Source organism: Notolabrus celidotus, chromosome 21 (genome assembly GCF_009762535.1).
Source record: "Notolabrus celidotus isolate fNotCel1 chromosome 21, fNotCel1.pri, whole genome shotgun sequence".
Taxonomy (NCBI): Eukaryota; Metazoa; Chordata; class Actinopteri; order Labriformes; family Labridae; genus Notolabrus; species Notolabrus celidotus.
The window spans coordinates 4,050,474-4,069,906 of record NC_048292.1 but is presented as its reverse complement, the minus strand read 5'-3'; the positions used below and the strand labels follow the sequence as shown (position 1 = coordinate 4,069,906).

The window sequence follows — 19,433 nt, the reverse complement described above, 5'->3', positions numbered from 1 at the left end:
TTTAATATTAAATTAATTTCAAACACTCTAAATCATAGCAAGAATGTTGCAGGTGTTTACTGTCAGCTTAATATTTTCTCTAGATGTTTAAAGTCATTTTTTGGCCATTTTTCCCCCTTAATGGGCAGGACAGCTGAAGAGAGTCTGGAAATATGGGGAGCAGAGAGTGAGGGAGGACATGCAGTAAATGGTCAAGGCTGGAATCGAACCTGTGACCTTTCTGTGAATGTTCAGCTCTTTAATATGGTAAGTACAAGATGCATGCATCACACAGACATGACTTCCATACTTGTCTTTGCATTGTAAGCAGCTGTAATTTAAGAAGACTTTTATTTATATGTAAAGCTCACTAGACTTGTTCTTACGGTGCTCTTTGCAAAGATATTCAAGATAATAAATTATGTTTCAATACTTTAAATGTTGCTGTAAGGTCTACAATTTGCTACATGTGTTTGCTGTCAGCTTAGCATTTTCTGTAGATGTTTAAAGTAATATTTTTTGGCCATTTTTTCCCTTTTAATGGACAGGTCAGCTGAAGAGAGACAGGAAATATGGGGAGCAGAGAGTGGGGGAGGACACGCAGTAAATGGTCAAGGCTGGAATCGAACCTGAGATCTTTCTGTGGATGTTCAGCTCTTTAATATGGTAAGTACAAGATGCATGCATCACACAGACATGATTTCCGTTGTCTTTGCGTTGTAAGCAGCTGTAATTTAAGAAGACTTTTATTCATATGTAAAGCTCACTAGGCTTGTTCATATGGTGCTCTTTGCAAAGATATTCAAGATAATAAATTATGTTTCAATACTTTAAATGTTGCTGTAAGGTCTACAATTTGCTACATGTGTTTGCTGTCAGCTTAGCATTTTCTGTAGATGTTTAAAGTCATATTTTTTGGGCATTTTTCCCCTTTTAATGGACAGGACAGCTGAAGAGAGACAGGATACGTGGGGAGCAGAGAGTGGGGGGTGATGTGGTCTAGGCTGGAATCGAACCTGGGACCTTTCTGTGGATGTTCAGCTCTTTAATACGGTATGTACAAGATGCATGCATCACACAGACATGGTTTCCATACTTATCTTTGCATTGTGAGCAGCTGTAATTCAAGAAACACTTGTATTTATGTGTACAGCTCACTAGATGTGTTATTATGGTACTCTCTGCAAACCTATACATGCACTTATCCTCTTCCATCAATCTACATAACTGGCCACCTAGAGAGTAGTCTTTAAGCATGATTCTGCTGTGTTCTTGTTTTGTCTCTTCTACCATAACATAAAGAATATCTCTAGCACTCATAATGTGACTTTTATCATCCCACTGTAACATCTGAGCGTGTTGTTGTTGTGCTTATTGATACTGACAACATCAGAGTCCACTTAATATAATCTGTATCCCGCGTTCACTTCAAATAACTCTCTGCATGAATTGCATAAACAGAGCTGTGAGTTTGTAGGTTGTTTTTCTCCAACCTTGAGAGTTTGAATTGCTGCAGTTATTATCCCAGACCAGCGAGAGACATTCAGAAAGCAGCAATCCATCTATTGATTTGACACTGTGGCTTTCTTTTCTTTCATACAGTACATCAGCTTTTTTCAAAGAACGCCACAAACACAGATGACCTTGCTGTGTCTGGGTTTTCACTTTCTGTGCTTCAGATTTCTCCCTCAGTACGGATACTAGCAGAGTCTGTTCCAGGCACATCTTTTGGGGTTTCACAACACACAGTCATCATTGAAAATTGCAGCTTTTCAAAACATTAATTTAAAATTGCAGTATTACTACTTTGATGTGGACTTGTGTGGGAGATTGTCTGCTTGAAGTGCCGTTGAAGGAGTGCAGATAGTCGTAAGAAGCAAATAAAATGGGGAAAAAAACGTTTTGATTGGATTTGCATCTGTGTTCTCAAAACACATTTGCACTCCCTAATTAAAAACTCTGTAATTGAGACGAATAATGTGATATTTTCTGCTAATTTATTTGCAACTGGAGCAATTGATTCATAGAAATGATATGCACACTCACAGTGAACACAGCCTTTGGAGCCTTGAAAATAAAAGGGCATGTGTTTGCTCGTTGTTGGAATTGATTCCACTCTGAATACACTGCAAAAAAGGGTAGCTTAAATATAGGATGAAAAAAATTAATTCAAGTTGAAAATTTCTTAAAACTAGTGAAATGATCTGTCCATGCAGCGAGTTAATTTCACTTGACAAGACATCTTAAAATGAGATTGTTAAATCTAGAAATAAGCAGGCTCTGAAAAGTATTAAAAGGGTTGAAATAAGTAGAATATGCTGATTTTTTGCTCAAAATACTTGAAAACAAACTTCCTACAGCACAGTTATAAGTGAAATATACTTAATATAAGCAAAGAAAATCTCATTTAATTATTATTATTATTTTTTAAGGTAATATTTTTGGCCTTTTTGCCTTTATTTTATAGGACAGCTGAAGAGAGACAGGAAATGTGGGGAGTAGAGAGTGGGGGAAGACATGCAGGAGATGGTCCACTGGCCGGGAATCGAACCCCTGCGCAAGGATTGTAGCCTCTGTACGTGGGGCGCTTAGACCGCTAGGCCACCAGCGCCCCATTTAATTATTTTGTATACTTAATTTGAGCAAATTAATGCCTGGGGACAAGAAAAACACCAATGTAAGCAATAAATGACTCACTATCTCAAAACTATGATTACGCTGTTTCTTGATATAAGCTGGCTCATCTTAAATTAAACCCTAATCCATTTTAAAACTAAAATTAAAATCTTTAAACCAGTTCTTATTCTTAGAATATACCTCTTTAATATTTCTACAGACACCACAACAGCAAGCTGGATTACTGGCAACATTTAATAAATCAGTATTAACAACATATAACATCAAGAACACTATTAATAGTGGCTCAGGGTTGATGCATACTTCAAGACATTTTATTTTTACTGTTATTATATTTTTTAACTATGTTAGTACATTGTTGTATTCCCCTGTCCCGTGTTGTAAGCTGCTGTAACAAAAGAAATTTCCCCCAACGGGGGACAAATAAAGTATATCTTATCTTATCTTAAAACAGTCTTTAGTGGCTTGCTTTCGCCAATTGAAACAATAACCCTTGACGCAGCATACAAACTGCTGTAAACCCTATAAGCCACAGAGCGGCTGCTTTTCTGGGACTCAGTTGATGCATGTCCTCCTCAGCAGGATGAATGAATGACGGTCCAAACTCTGTGCATTGACATCAAACGGGTTTATTTACATTCAACACACAATTATGCTCTCTCTTTTCAAATCTTGGCAAGTGCCAAATTATTTGCAGTGTACTATAAAGAATGTCACTGAAATTCAACAGTAATCCTCCGACGTGGTTTTAGAAGTCTTTAAACCATTTAAGGAAATGCAGTATTTATTTGTTCTCTGTTTTTAATAATACAGATAGATGTTCTCTAGGTTTTGCAGTTCCTTCAATACACTCCTGTGCAGCAGCAGCATCAGTATCAGCAGCAGCAGCAGTCACTTTATGATGACAAACAGGGCTTCAGCAGAAAGTTCATTTAGCAGACACAGCCAAAGTGTCGAGGCTGAACAAAGAGATGGAGTCCCTCACTTTTAACAGTTTAGAGGAGGCTGGAGAATGGCACAGCTACTTCCATCACTTTTAATCGCGTTAAGCAGCTAAAGGATTGCAGTGCACGCCGGAGGTTGCGTCTATAGGATCCAAGGACGGCACAGAAGTGAAACCTGTAGGATAAGCTCAGCTCGGAGTGTATGGGGAAGCAGGCTCAGCTGTAATGGCTTTTCACCAAAGCACCTAGCTGCAGGCGGAGGATAGCAAGAACAGCTGATCACATGTGTCCACTCGCATCGCATTTATCTCACCGGGGCCTTCATCTGCTTTTCAAATGCCTCTCTCAGCCGTGTAGAATAATTGTCCGTCTCTCATCTTTTCCACAACTTAACTGATCTCAGGACTAAAACAACAACCGTTTGATTTGCAGTCAAGTGAGGAAAATGTGGCAGCGGGGGAAACCACTGGACCATGTGCTCCCTTCAGTCTGCGCTTCCAGCTGACACTCTGATGAGATGCAATCAGCCCCCTCCACCCCGACTGGTCCATGCTGAGGCTGTGATTGGTGAGTTGTGATGGAGGAAGAGTCAGTCTGGGCTGCTTTAAGCTGAATGTGAGAATTTACGTTGACACATTTAGAGATGTTTACATACACACTGAAAGCAACATGGAAATGTTTGTGTTATTTTAAAGTAGGAGAGATCATTACCCAGCGTGTTTGATGAGCTAACATTAAAAGAAGTCACAGAAAATCATAGGCAGGAATGACTGATTTCCTGATACCTTGGCTTTTGCTGCCTACTTCTTATGTAAACACTTTTCACCCACAGTAACACTCTGATAGGCTCCTCCTGCTCCAGCTCCCCCTCCTCTACCGTACTTTGTTTTTTCAATGTCACACTATTGAGGAATCAGGTTAACCAAGGTGATCAAAACGCAGAAAAACCGAGAGGGGTCAAGCTGCAGACCTCCACTTGCAGCCGGCTTAATCCTGACGTCACTTCCTTCTGACGGTGGAGGGGATCTCAGAGTGGAGCCTGCAAGAGAGTCGGCTGAGAGTGGAGGTCTGCAGCTGGACCCCTCTCGTGTTTCTGCAGCCAGCCTCAAGTGGACTCTCGATGAACTGCAGTTATAACACTTAAGCATGGGCTTCATATTTTGAGACCGGAGGTTGCCGCTTGAATAATCCCCTCATAGCATGCGCTCTAAGGCCAGTTGATTATCATTTAAAACACTTACAGGATAGTGCAATCAGACTTAATGTAAATATTTCTGCTCTAAATCATCAAACCCTTGTTCCCTCCAGTTTCCTGACATTGTCCTGATTAATTACTGAGGTATGAGGAGAGAATAGATGCCGCCAGATCTCCTATAACCCACATGTCAACATGACAGTCACAGAGACATTTGTCACACTGTCGCCTTCGATTGCACAGCCTGTCTGTTAGCAAGACCATCATCTCTGTTCAAATATTAGAGAAACTGCGGTACCTTGTTCAAAGCTGTCTGAGCTGCTCTTTGTGAGTTTACTGAATCTCTGATATTATTTCATCTCAGAGGAGCCACAGAGCCCGAGTTTGTGCTGAGGCAACACAGTAAACAATTTGTGGAAGCTTTATGCTGACATGACACCTGACCTCCCATTTTCTCCTCACCGAAAACTTGGAGAAGAGAAAGTTTTTGATTACAGCCTTTCAACTCTTCCCTTTAGTCAAACTTTGGCTGCCGGGTCAACCTCCTTTCATTTCCCTCTGCTTTCTGAAACCATTGAACCGATCCTTTTCCCTCTGAGGCGGTGGGAGCTCGGACGAGTGAGTCTGTTGACCATGACTTATAACCGTGGATGATCTGAGATGAAAATTACAGTGCAGATCCTCCAAGCATGATGGTATGACAGAACCTTTGGTTCCTCAAAAAAGCGACAGAAGGTTCTCCTATCAGCACATCTCAGTAATGGTGGAGGTGTCTTTGAGTTATGTAATGAGCTAAATTATAGATAATACTTGCCGGTGAAATTATAGGGTGTCACATGCTCCTGTGGTTAATTACTCTGGCCCTGAGATTAGCTCTGATCCCTACAGGTGTGGATGAGTCTGCTTCACAAGAATACATCTGAAATCTTCTTTGTTCCTCTCAGGTTTATTTAGAACACAGGCGCTAATCTCAACATTTATCTCAAAGTGATACTGTATAATTATTTGATCTACTTTTAAATTGTAGGTTTAGTCATAAAATGCAACAAATAGCTTTTATTTTTTATGCAAATGAGCGCCTCAGGCCAGCGTCAACGAGCCAAGGTGTCGGCTGCATGACGGCTCCAGCTCCCACCAACATGGTTTTCATCCCAGCTGCGTGTTTGCTGTGTGAGTCTCTGCTGTCAGCCTGTCTTTGTTTGTTAGATTTACTCCTTTCAGAGACACACACTATATAATTGTAACATTTCTAGGCCATTTTAAACGTGAAAGAGATTGATTCCATGCAGGAAAGGGTTACAAGGCATGTGCTCAACTGTAAATTTGAATTAATATACATAAATAAGACACACATAAATCAGCCTTCACTTAACAGGGCGGGTTTAAGTTTAAGGATTCTGTTTTACAGATTTTACCGGGGTCAAGCATTCGTTAAGTATTCATGTATTCACAATCACAACAGGTCCTTGATTTACATACAGGTGCAAAAACAGCAGACAAAAGAGGGAGACAGAGAGAAATGCACGCGAGGGCGTGATAATATATCGTTGAAGCATAACAGTCACATCACAGGATGTGGAATGACACTCATGACCTGAAGCAGGTCATGCTGCCACCAGTTATCTACAGTGAATAAGTCATTCAGTGTATTTGATGCCACCGATGAGCAACTCACTTGAACAAAAAGAGGCGACTGCTCTGTCTGGAGAGTCTGAGTGTCACATAATTGTCAACTAAATGTCATACAGGACTTCCACCAGATCCGTGTCTGGTCCGCCTCCGTGCTCTTTTGTCCGTCAACATCCACCGGTTGCGTTTTCAGAACGCAGCACGGAGACAGCTGGAGTCATGTGACCGAGGTTTTCCTGCGGTAATCACTGAATCAAGGATTCTCCTCCTCCTCTCCTCATCCATGTTGTCTTTCTGGTCCTCTGAAAACCTCGGACCTGTTGACTCCAGGCCTGGCTCCGCTCATCATGACGGTTTGTTGTTGTAGTTAAGTGAAATACGATCTGGTGATGACACAGAGTGTTTTATTCTGAAAATTAACCGGATGTTTTCATTTTGTTTTGGTGCCTGACCTCCTGTCCCGCTCCATTTGCCTGGCATCTGGCAAAAATAGAAGTCTTGTGTATCTGATCCGGAGGACTCCGACCTGCTGGATCAGAGACGCAGCCGGAACGCAACAGAGCAGATCCAGTGGAAGTTAACACATTGACTAGAATAGAAACCTATCAGATTCGGTGCTGTGACAGATCGGAGACGGACTGGACACGGATCTGGTGGAATTTTGCCGTTAGCATGCACCCCAGACTTACTTTTATATATAACTCTAAATGTTGTTGCAGCAAAGTAAAGTGTTTCCAATATCCTGGAGCCCTAAAGCACTGATACAAAAATGAAGCCATCAAATAATGAACATTTAGCACACCCTTCACCTGCGTCTCTGTGGCTTATACATACCTTGGGTTCTGAAATGGTATAGCGCGTCAATAAATTATTCAAGCTTCTTCAAGTGATCCACTTGACGCAGCATACAAACTGCTCTAATTCATAATTTATAGAGGGGAATCATTGTGAAGCAGAAAATGTCCTTTCTACTGGGAGAATAAGTAATTACATTCATGTTTTGTCTCTGTCAGTGTTTCAGAAGGACTCTCAATCAGGCGTATGAGTTGTTCCCACATACTGTCAGCCGGTGGATTTGCCGTGTGCAGGCGAGTCGTTGATTAAACGTTTGTCTCATTTGACACGCTGCAATTACGCATCAGAAACGACCACTGGGGTAACAGTTTAAGTGCATTTGGAAAACGAGGTTGAAGAGCCGATTGTTGTCCAAAGCACAGGAGGAAAGCAGAAATGCATGTAGATGAATCTGCCTGAATTATTAAGGCGATGATACTCAATATTTGATCCTGAGGTCTGCAGGAAGCCAGTCATTTGTTCCAGGCTGGAAGCTGTGAGTCTGTAACATGTTTGTACCAGTCGCCTACAGCTGTGAGACTCCACTTGCTCTGACATCACGTGACAGCCGGACTAAAAATAACCCTCTCTCCAACACACATGATGAGCATGATACGTGCACTAAGAATAGGCGCACTGGAGGGAAACGGTATGATAGTAAATCATGAGTGAAGCAGCGGCTGTGGTGCAACACAGAAAGGTTTTAATAATTCGGCCTGGGAACAATGTGATATCAGCAGAGCCTGTGACAGGATAATTTGCCGGGTACAGCTAGAGCTCGGTACCTGTCAGGTGTACAAGCTGCTAATTGACTGGAGGAAGGATTGGTGGAAAATAAATCTAGCTGTAACCTTGGAGCTCTGGGTAAACAAAGACAGCCAACATGGCAACTGATGACACTTTATATGTTCAACTTCTGCAAAACAACACAAAGAAAAGAAGAGGAACCTCAAAGTGAAAGGATTGTGGCGTATAGATTGAATTGCAGGACATTGACCTGGAGCTAAGGAGCTGTTTGTAGTCTTGGATGCAAACTGTGAATTTATTGCTAACTCTTACAGGAACTGTAGGAGTGCAGCGAGAATGATGGGATTGATGTTGGGATTCGATGTTGGTGGGAAGGAGAAACAATTGCTTTGAGAGGCTTCTTTAAACCAACCATACCCAGCTCTCAGTCTTGAGCGGTGTATCATCCTATTATGCTACCGTTATGGTACACAGTTTATTCCCCCCCACTGTTTGGAACAGGATTTCAGTTTGCAGCTGCTTTAGCTGGTCCCCGCTGTGGTAAGAACGTACTGGCTCATACAACAGAAGTTAATTTCTCTGGATATTTGTCATACTTGGTTGTAGAAAATATGTACAAATTCAATCTTTGCATGTGGTTAAAGCTCTCGAGTCTACACTGTGCTTTCATGTGTATTTTTATAAGTTTTACCCTTTATACCCTTTACTCAACTAAAGAGCTGTTGTCATAGTAAAATTGTAATTTTAGTAACACTCCAGTTTATATGCATCAGCTCGACGTGTAGTTTTGTGTATCCATGTAGCTCTTCTGGTTTCATCTGTTTTTGCTGTGTTGAGCTACAGGTATATTAGTGAACTCAGCTTGATTGTTGTGATCGATGAGCTCACTCCCTGCAACCTACGTATTTGCACAAGACCCACCCACCTCCACTGGTCGCTTGTTGCATTCTCAATAAAAGCAGTTCTCCACAAGGTTTTTTAATAATTTTTTTTTTTTTAGTGTTATGTATTTTAGGCATTTTCGCCTTTAATGGATAGGATAGCTGAAGAGGGACAGGATATGTTGGTAGCAGAGAGTGGGGGAGGACATGCAGCAAATGGTCGAGGCTGGAATCAAGCCTGTAACCTCTGTGACGAGGACTAAACCCTCTGTATATGGGGCGCACGCTTAGACTGCTAGGCCCCATTAGGGCTGTCAAAATTGCTCCAAAATGACGTTCGAATATTCGCTCTAAAAAAAAAACATAGGTTCGAACCATTCAAATATCTATATTTGCGCATTATGTCAATAACAGGTGGACAAACTAATACAAGGAGACATAACTACTTGTATATGTATTTTTATTTAAAATATAACATGCCTACAACATACCTACACATTACAAAACAAGTAAATGACCTAATGGTCTATACCGTAACACTTTTAAGACCGTAGAGCTCTCGTTCGCTCGCCCCTCTGCCCTCTCTGTGCGTAATGCACTGCATGAGTGCTGAACAAGACTTGTGCGAGTAATTAAAGGTCCCGACTCTTGTCCCTAATATAGACAGGCTTCATTCAGTGATTCAAGCAAATATTATTTTTTTTTTTAGTTATATTTTTGGCCTTTTTGCCTTTATTTTATAGGACAGGTGGAGAGAGACAGGAAATGTGGGGAGTAGAGAGTGGGGGAAGACATGCAGGAAATGGTCGACCGGCCGGGAATCGAACCGGCGACCCCTGCGACGAGGACTGTAGCCTCTATATGTGGGGCGCTTAGACCGCTAGGCCACCAGCGCCCCCAAGCAAATATTATTAACATTAATTGAAGTTAAAAACGAAAAAGTATTCCACTTACATTCTTGGCGCTTGTATAAAAAAAAGAGAGGAAAAACTGCATTTTATCCCAGTGTCACTGATTGTTGGGCTCTTTTAGTCCACTGTCAATGTAGGGTCTTAGGCCTGACAGGTTATTTGCCAAAAACACGAGACAGTCCACATGTGAAGAAGACAGTCCACATGTGAAGAAGACAGTCCACATGTGAAGAAGACAGATCTCTTTTTATTCACTGTATTCCCAACGGAGGAAAAGAGGCGTTCAGAGCACACTGAGGATCCGGGGACGGAAGGATTTCTCTCTGCCGTCTGCTTCACGCTGTGCATGTGTGACTCCTGTGACCTGTCCCTGACCCGTCATGCAGTGCGCCCACTCACAAAGCAGCCGCCGATGTGTTTTTTTCCACAGTGGAATATTAATTTTCACAATCGAATCTCTGTTTTTTTTTAATATTCGAATATATATTCGAATTTAGAATATTGGTTGACAGCCCTAGGCCCCATACAGGTACAATAGTTGAACTTGGCTTGATTTTTGTGATCGATGGACCCACTCCCGGCAACCTACGTATTTGCACGAGACCCACCCGCCTCCGTTGGTCGCTTGTTGCATTCTCAATCAAAGCAGCTCTCCACAAAGTTTAGATAGTGTACGTAGGGCTGGGCGATAATTCAACAACAATAATTAACGTGATTTTTCTCAATACCAATAAAACAAATGTTCAATAAAAAAATCAATCTATATAAACCTGTAATTACACCTCCCAACCACTGGAATGGTGGCAACTAGCGCTAATGAGCCTTAAACGCTAGTTGCCACCCACCATTAGATGGAAGAAGAAGACGGCACTCAGAAACGATGGATTCAAGAAGCTTATCCGAAAACTAAATCCAGATACAAAATAATAAACCGTCTGATGTCTTCAACTTTCACTCAGGACCAAAATAAAAATTTAATTTAAATGGAATACTGATTTGATATTTATTGTGATAATTGTCTATATCGACTGATATTAAATATTTTATCATGATAATATTGCCCAGCTCTACGCTAGACTGGTCTACCTAGTATCCAGCATGCTTTGCCTGGTGAAGCGATGGCTTTAGTGCATCTTCTGGGTAAAATACTGGAACACTTCTCTTTCTGTTTCATTCTGGTATTTTAGTGCCCGTATATCGGACAGCTTATTGCCTTAACAGAAGGTTATATATGTGACTGCACGCTTCTATAACTGTACCATCACCTTTTCTCCTAATAACATGTAAACCACACTCTGCTCATTGATTTAGTTGATGTATGTGTGAGGTGTGCCGCCCCCGGGTGAACAGAGTAACGATCTCATGTATCAGTCATTTCTCATGGGATTGTACCACACTGCATGGTTATATATTACCTCTCAGGCACTATATATTCTGAGTCTGCTGCCCTGTCACTGGGAGCCAGCCAGGCGGCCATCTTGCCTCCTGTAAGCAGAGGAAGATGATGTGCTCTCAGGCAAACATGCTAGCACTATTTTTCCGGGACCTGAAAATGACTGAGCAGACAGACGGATCGATGTTTGATCACACGATCACAGGTATTATCGTGCGACCACGTGAAGGTGTTGGTGCATGGCAGCCCAAACATCTCCAGGGCGAGCCGGGCGATAAGGCTGCTGCGAGGTCTGGATGCACTGATAAGAGGACCTTCTACTCAGATGACCCCGGAGAGGATGAAGGTTGTTGAGGTGAAGGACATTTATGGACTCTTCAAGTAACTCAAAATGAAATAAAACATCCGTCCTGTCATCTCCAGTCAAAGGACCAGGAAGTAGACTTGATATTATTGCAGTTCCCCGTTCAGTCAGTGATGCGCTGAGTGTATTTAGAGAATAACCTCACCATGTCTCAGCTTTAAGCCAATCTGCTAAACTCAATTTTGCCACAACAATGGAAACCATTAGCGGGCTCAGTGGTGGTGAAACATTACAGCATCTCTCTGCCCCTCAGGGCTCTTGGATTAGTGAAGTGCTGAAACTGCTGCCTAATTCAGTTTAAATGAACATTATACAAACGTAATTTGATTTATTTTGGCGTGATGATTGTTTTTTTTCATCCTGTGTCAGTGAAGTTATCACACAGAACTCCAGAAAAGGCTGCTATCCTGTGTTTCCTGAGGTTTTCCTGCCGTCCGTCGTTTAACAAAGGAATTCCCAGAGTGTCCGGAAACGCTACAATGCACACAGCAATGAAAGGGACTCGGGAAAGACTTGTTCAGGGATGGATTTGCAATTCAATGAAGCTGTGGAGCGCCGTACCCTCGTTGACCTGTAGCAAAGCAGAGGCTACTTTATCTGTGGAAGCAGAGAAAGGTAACTAATTCCACTGAGGCTACTGCCAAGACACATCTGGTTGCCTTCAAATGTGGAGCTTAATTTACCGGGAAATGACTGATGACCTGTGACAGTAATCATTCACAAGAGAGGACGAGAACAGTGGTGAAGACAGTCATCAGAACCTCTGCTGATTTTCTAATGGGAGACACTGAAAATGGTTTAACAAATAAAAGGCTTGGTTTGGATCCTCAGCTTCCAGGATGCAGTCGTTTCCACTTAAACAAATTTGGACAAACCATTGATTTTTATTCCTAATATTGAATTCTGAGTTTGGCAGTTCTAGCTTGCAGAAAAGTTTGGTGGCGAATGAAGTGAAATTCGATAATTCAGTAAGAAAATATCCCAAAGATGGATTTGGCTGTGGAAGCGGGCCTTAAAAATATTCTTTTTTATTCTCATTATACCTCAATTTTTATTATCAAATGCTGCAAATCCATCTGTGCTTGCTGCATCACAGATATTATAAAATGTAAAGGCTCCAGTGGGAACAATAAGTTAGGATTGAATGAAACATATCACCACAATTGTCATTTCAGGCCGTTTCCCTTCATCAGACATGATTGATAATAATAATGATAATAATCTTTATTTATACAGCACTTTTCAAAACAGGGTTACAAAGTGCTTTACAAATAGGAAAGAAACTAAAAGACAATAAAAGAGAAATGTGAGGAAGACAATGAAAATTATAAAATAATAAAAAAAAGACATAACCTGCAGAGAGATGACAGCAAAAAGAAATTACAGAAAGGTAGATAAAAAGGTAAAGATAAAACAATGTTGGAATACTAAAAACAACAAAATATACATGACTAAAACAATTGAAAGATCAGAAATATAAAATATAAAAAAATGATAATAAAATAAAAATAGATAAATACAGTAAAAAATAAATAAATATAAAATACAAAAATAAATATGAAATATAAAAAAATATAAGATATAAAAAATAAATATTAAGTAAAAAAAAGGAATATAAGATATAGAAAATGAATATAAAAAAATAAAAATATAAGATAAAAAATAATATACAATATAAAAAAAGAATATACAATATAAAAAATAAATATAAAAAAATATATAGATAAAAAACAAAATCTAAAATATAAAAAAGAAATATTAGATACAGAAAATGAATATAAATATAAATAAGAAATATATAATGTAAAATAAGAAATATAAAATATAAAAAAATTAATATAATATAAAAAAGGGATATAAGATATATAAAAGGGGGAAGGGAACAATACCTTCACAATGTAGCAGGGTCCACATGGTCTGTTGTTGTGAAAGAGCGCTATAGATCTGTGTTGCTGCGCTGATTGAGAATCACAGACGCTGTGATTGAAAGCAGGAACACAAAACTTGTTGTCACTCAGTATTGACTGCGAGCCCAGCGGTCCTCTAATTGCCTTTCTTTTTGGAGAATATGTGTTTGGAGGGTTTAAGTGATGGCAGGATGGGACGAATCAATGTAAGAAGATTAATCCATCCGGCTGCATACAGAACATTACTTAGAGCTGTTTACTCACTTTAGAGATCAGGGAAATTGGCAGGCACGTCTGAAAGAATTAAGGCTCTCAATCAGAATTTCAACAAGTCTATTACCCAGAATGCCTTATCAAAAAAGTCCATTGATAACGTCCGGTTTTACTGCTTTCACTCAGCCGGGAAGAGAAATACTAATTACATATTGAGTGTATCAATGTGTAGTATTATATTTTAACTTTTGCATAAATATCCTCTCTTTTAAAGTTTTCAGACGATCATTTACGTCATGACTCATTCCACTCTCTGCTGATGTGGCTCATTATGCAGCAGCATTGACAGGTCAATGACCGTTAGTTATTCATGACATTTCCTCACAGTACGACTACGCTCTGTGATCTTTCAGACAGGCGTGTCCGTTTGCTGACCACGGCAGTAGTTTTCCCTTCTTCTTTCTCGATGACATCTTGAGAGGTATAATTTCTGAGGAGAGTTTCCTCATTTCTATGCAGATTCATTTGGCGCCCTCATGTCCTGTCACCTCTACTCGCCACCCATCTCGTCTGCCCTTCACCGCTGAGCATCATCATCTCTGGACAGGCTGGCCCTGACATCTGGCTGTTAACAATCAGGCAAGCTGACAGCCGCCCACAGCATCACCTATCTAGCTATTATACCCGTACAGAAGAATGTGTGAAGAAGACACATTAAGTTTATCTTTAACTATAAAAGGGCTGGGCGGTATAGAAAAACATGATCATGGTTTTCTTCTTTTATGGATGGTAAATGGACTTCTACTTATATATCTCTTATCTAATCTTTCTGACCACTCAAAGAGCTTTTACACTACTCACCACCCAACATTCACTCACTGATGTTAGAGGCTGCTGTAGTAAGAGACCATCAGTATTAGCTAATCTCATTCATACACATTCACACACCGCTGAACAACAGAGGGAGCAATTAGGGGTTCAGTGTCTCGCCCAAGGACACTTCGGCATGTGTAGGGTAGCAGCTGGGATCCGAACCGCCAACCTTCAGATTGATAGACGACCGACTCTACCCACTTATCCAAAGCTGATCAATATTGACATCAACCACCATACAATAATAACCTGACGTAGGAAGCCTGAAACAAGACGGTTCATTGGTTCAACTTTGGAATACAGCTTTTTAACATTTGCTTAAGCTGGCCATGAAACAGTTTCAGAGCTGTTGTCTATTTTCTTTCAAGTAGACATTGGTAAAAACATGTAAATAGATAAATTAAAGGCAGCTTCTTACGTAAAATTCAGTAACTACACCCTTCTGTCGTCACAGGATGTCTGAAAGGGCTGCAATCTGAGCTGCTTCCAAAAACTTAAGTCCTGTTTTAAGGTTAGGATTCCTTCAGTGTTTGTTTTAGAAAGTTCTCACTAAAAGAGAGGTGACATGTTTGAAATCAGTGTTTCTCTGGCTCTGTGTGGGCCATAGGCTGTATGAATAATGGACGTAGTATCTGTGACGTCACCCATCTGTTTCTGAAGCACTGTTTTGAAGCCGATCGTCGGCGGGAACCATATTGGAAATGTTGAACTCAACATAACTGCTGTCAAGCTAGTGTGAGGTAAAGACGCGGGATTTGAGCCCCTATGCTAACAGCTACAGTGTTCCTGCCTGTCAATCAAGTCAGTCATGTCCTTAAATGGGCAAAACTCATAATCTTAATATCTTCTGAACCGTAGCGTTATGTACCAGGCTGTAAACATGTTTATTTCTGCTGTAAAGATCGCCTCTTTGAATGGGTGTGTATGTGGTTTCCGGTGGTTCTGCAGCCAGCCTCTAGTTGACGCTCAATGAACTGCAGCTTGTAACTCTTCGTCATGGGCTTCATATTTTGAGACTGGAGGTTGCCGCTTGGTGTGGATACACATGATGTCAGAAGGGGCTGCTACACTAGTCAGCTAGGATTCCTCATGGGTTCATTACTCTCACTGCTTAGGTTACTGTCTCTCCAAAAGACTAACTTAGTGAGTTGTAGTTTGTAAAACAATAATCTGAGCACTCTGTGTATTAGCTTGTTTATTCCCACTGCTTTAGAGGCTTTTCACGTGCATCCATATTGAGTGAAAACATGGGAATAATTAATTAATCATTCGTATTAGCATATTTAATCATCATCACCTCTAGATTGCTTTTTTCCCCAGCACATCCATGTCCAAAACCACATTCAGTCCTTCATCCTCACCTTAGGCGAGGTGATTGGGTGAGGGGTGAGGGGAGAAGGGGGGATGCAGAGCTGACACATCAGAGGTGCATGAGTGTCACATCATCCATCAGTCTGTCACAGGCTGTCGCCCGGCTTCTCCCAGAGATGCTGTCGATCTGTAAACAAGAGAGAGAAACACCAGGCTTCCCGGGGCTCCGTGCGTGGAGACGGTCAGGGCAGGGCGGGCGGACGGGCGGACAGGCCTCCCTCTCCATGAATCACAAACTGGCAGAGGGCGGCTTAGACCAGAGCAGGGGTTTTTGTTGCAAACAGCCAGGTGTGGATGACTAATGCCTCTGAAGAATACTGCTTATAATCAACCGTCCGTGTCAGAAGCATGAAAACAATCAATGGCCTTGTGACATTTTCTAATGAGAGGGGAGAATCGACTGGGAGACTCTGACAACAGGAGTTTTTCTGCTTCAGCACCTTGAAAAGAGCAGTCAGATTGGTTTGTTGGACTAAATAATTAGGAAAGGTGTCCTCTGCTGTTTTTAGTGTCTCTTTGATAATCTGAGGTAATTATAAATGCTCATTATTCAGCTTTTCAAATAAGGGTTTCTCCCATAGACTGTAAATAAAAATGGACAGCGTTGCTCCGCCTCTTCCCGTTGTACGGTTCTGAAGCCAAAAAATCCCACTCTTGGGCTCAGCCATTGTGCAGCCAGAGCCTGTGAAGCCACTGTAACAAGCTCCGCCCTACAGCGTAACGTCACAAGACGCTGTGTGTCTTTGAAGTTTCACTCTACGGCGGCTGTGAATCAAAGGAAACAGGAAGTAAAACCCCGTTTTTTAAACTCTAATAACCAACGAAAAAGAAACTTTTCAGGAAAAAGAGGCCTTGGACACAAAACAGTCAAATACTAACTACATATCACCACAGCATACGGATGTGAGAAACATTCGTACGACGTGTATTTATTTTTTAAAGTTTGACTGCTCCCCATTCAAATGAATGGGGAGATGGATTTTTTGACCTATACTGCAGCCAGCCACCAGGGGGCAGTCACACTGCTGAAAGCCTCACCACCAGCCACCGGAACCTCTCCCTTGGTTTCTCCTGGCTCAGATACCTCTTTGGACCAACACAAACCGGGTTGTATTTCCGGGCTGGTGCTCGTGCTGGTGCTCGTGCTGGTGCTCGTGCTGGTGCTCGTGCTGGTGCTCGTGCTGGTGCTCGTCCGGGAGCCGGTTCACAAAACACAGAAAACAGGTTACTCAGTTGAGCGCCCTGAAACTGCCTGGGTCGAAAAGGGGTAAGAGTGGCCCTGTGGGGGTTAAAGACCACAATGGCTGACAGTTAAGCCAACGAGTTTGACGAATATTACTTCAGAGTAAGGATGGGCATTTCAAGCTGAAATACTATTCGATAATCAGTGGCATTTATTTGACGATTATTTGAATAATCCCCCCACCCCCGTCTCATTAACGGCCGGACGAGGTGCTGCTAGTAGCAGGCACTGTCAGCGCCTGTCTCGATCTTTATGTCGGTGTTTCTGTGACACGGCGTGGCGTGCGTGTTTACATTTTACAGCCATGCTCAGTCTCTGGAAATACATGTGTAGTAGTGTGAGATTCAGAAACAGAAAATCGCTGCGACTGTCGCTATTGTTTTCAACTTCTTTTACTTTTTAATGTAGTTAGGATTCTTCCTCCTCTGTTACTTAATGCGGTTAGCAAACAGCTTTAAGATGCTCGATAGCCACTGTCTGCAGGGAATACTGTATTACAACCAGACACCGGTAAAAACGATGAAAAGTTGTTCTTTTAAAATGAGAAATATGCGCATTAACTCTTCGATTTTTACAAAGTGAACGAATATCGAATATTCAAAAATCATTGCACAGCTCCACTTCAAAACAGAGTGTTCAAGGTCATTCTTTCGCATGGTGTCTTCTCCTTTTTTGGAGAAAGTTAAACATCTCTCTCCAATGAGACTCTGGTTTTGAAGATGCACTGAATGACTTGGCTTCCATTGATTGGCACCTGTGTTGTAACTAACGCCAGATCACAGGTGTCTGTCAACTGGTTGGCTCAACATTCAAGCCATTCTTGCAACCCTTCCGCCGTTGACTGAGCCAGGCAGTAATCAGTTATCTGCAGTTGGTTGGAGGGTGGGGGAGGGGACTCACTCAGCCTCTCTAATTATTTCTCCCATCACATGATTAATAATGTCACTTTGATTTTGTTCTGAGCTCATGAGACGACAGACTCTCTGACAGAGGACACTGCTTGTACAGCGAGGGGTCGGCGATGTCTGCTGCCCCGTCGTGTCCGGGGCCTCAGAGCAACCGCCGTCCTCCAGGACGAAGGAACTCCGAGCCAGGCTTGTGGAGCCGGGCTTGTTTCCGGCCTGGCTGGGACGGGGGCCATCGCCACGACTGGGGCCAAGCTATTTCTGAACAGGACCAGGGAGGATGCAGCTGGTGTTCCTGCTGTTGACAGTGTCAGTGTGCCAGTGGAGCCCCTCCAGAACCAATGAGTTCTTTTATAATGAGACAAACCGCCATTATGGCCAGTAATCACTGTACAACTCCAGGCAGGGGACCCAGCTGGGGACAAGCAAGGACAAGAGGTTTTAATTTGGCTGGATTTTTCAGACTGGGCGGATATACTGAGCCGGTGTCAGGCTATACATACAACCAAATACTGCTCCGTCAGTGCTGGCCATCATCCTAAAAGATGAGCTCTCTCTGGAAGCTTACATGAAATCCAAACGGTCTCATTTTCTTACCATAGTGACAAGCAACCTGATTGCTTTGTAAGCATGGGAATCAGGGCAAAAGTTAATCCCACAGTGAGAACTTTTCAGAAGATTTTGAGTCCCAGATGAGAATAAAAGGCCCTAGTCCGAACCGGCTCCCCAGTCCAGCCCTTTCTAAACAAAACATGCTCCCATGGCCGTGCATGAAAATGTTCTGCTTCTATAAATGGACTATTGATTATCCGAGTCTTGTAATAGGAACGAAAGCTTTGCCGGAGAGGTGGGTGACCTTTAAGGCGCTGGATAAAGAGAGATCACCACAGGGTGCTACAGTATGTGAGTCACCACATGAAGCAGACTGTCAGACGGTCTTTTCTTGGCTTGTAAAGGAGGCTTGACCATGAATCAGCGCTATAAAAAGACAGGAGAGGATCGGGTACCTGTTGTCTTTTGATTAGATAGATCTTAGTTGATATACTGTAGCTTTAGCTTTCGCTCCAGTTTGTCAAATATAACTGAAAGCTAACCATCGTTTGGAAAACTTTAAAAACCAGACAAAGCTCTACTTTTAATGATGAATTTGGTCCCTGATAGCTTCATTAAAGCACAGTCTCGGGTGGAAATCCACTGACTCTAGTATATTAGTTTCTACAAACTCAATGCTTGTCATCCAGCCTGTGTTCATGGTAAAACACAGCACAGATCTCTCCATCCATCCACAGTCTGTTGGTTCCTGTCTGACCTTTGAGTGCAGCTGGGCATTGCTTTTATTCAGCTCTCTACTGCAGCCAATAGAAACCTGGTTCACTACCTGAGGTACCTAAAAATGGCATCGTAAGC

At 41.9% G+C, this 19,433-nt stretch overlaps 1 protein-coding gene across 7 annotated transcripts in view; it reads left to right on the top strand.

Moving 5' to 3' along the window:
* syt1a (synaptotagmin Ia) overlaps positions 1-19,433 on the top strand; it is a 262,791-nt gene that overhangs the window by 648 nt on the left and 242,710 nt on the right. For 4 of the 7 annotated variants that reach the window (XM_034673888.1, XM_034673889.1, XM_034673887.1 and 1 more), the window contains exons 2-5: positions 129-246; positions 528-645; positions 924-1,032; positions 3,993-4,127. The gene's annotated coding sequence lies outside the window, so the exon portion shown is untranslated. The remainder of the gene's footprint in view (positions 1-128; positions 247-527; positions 646-923; positions 1,033-3,992; positions 4,128-19,433) is intronic. The other 3 variants (XM_034673883.1, XM_034673886.1, XM_034673884.1) reach the window with 3 other exon arrangements.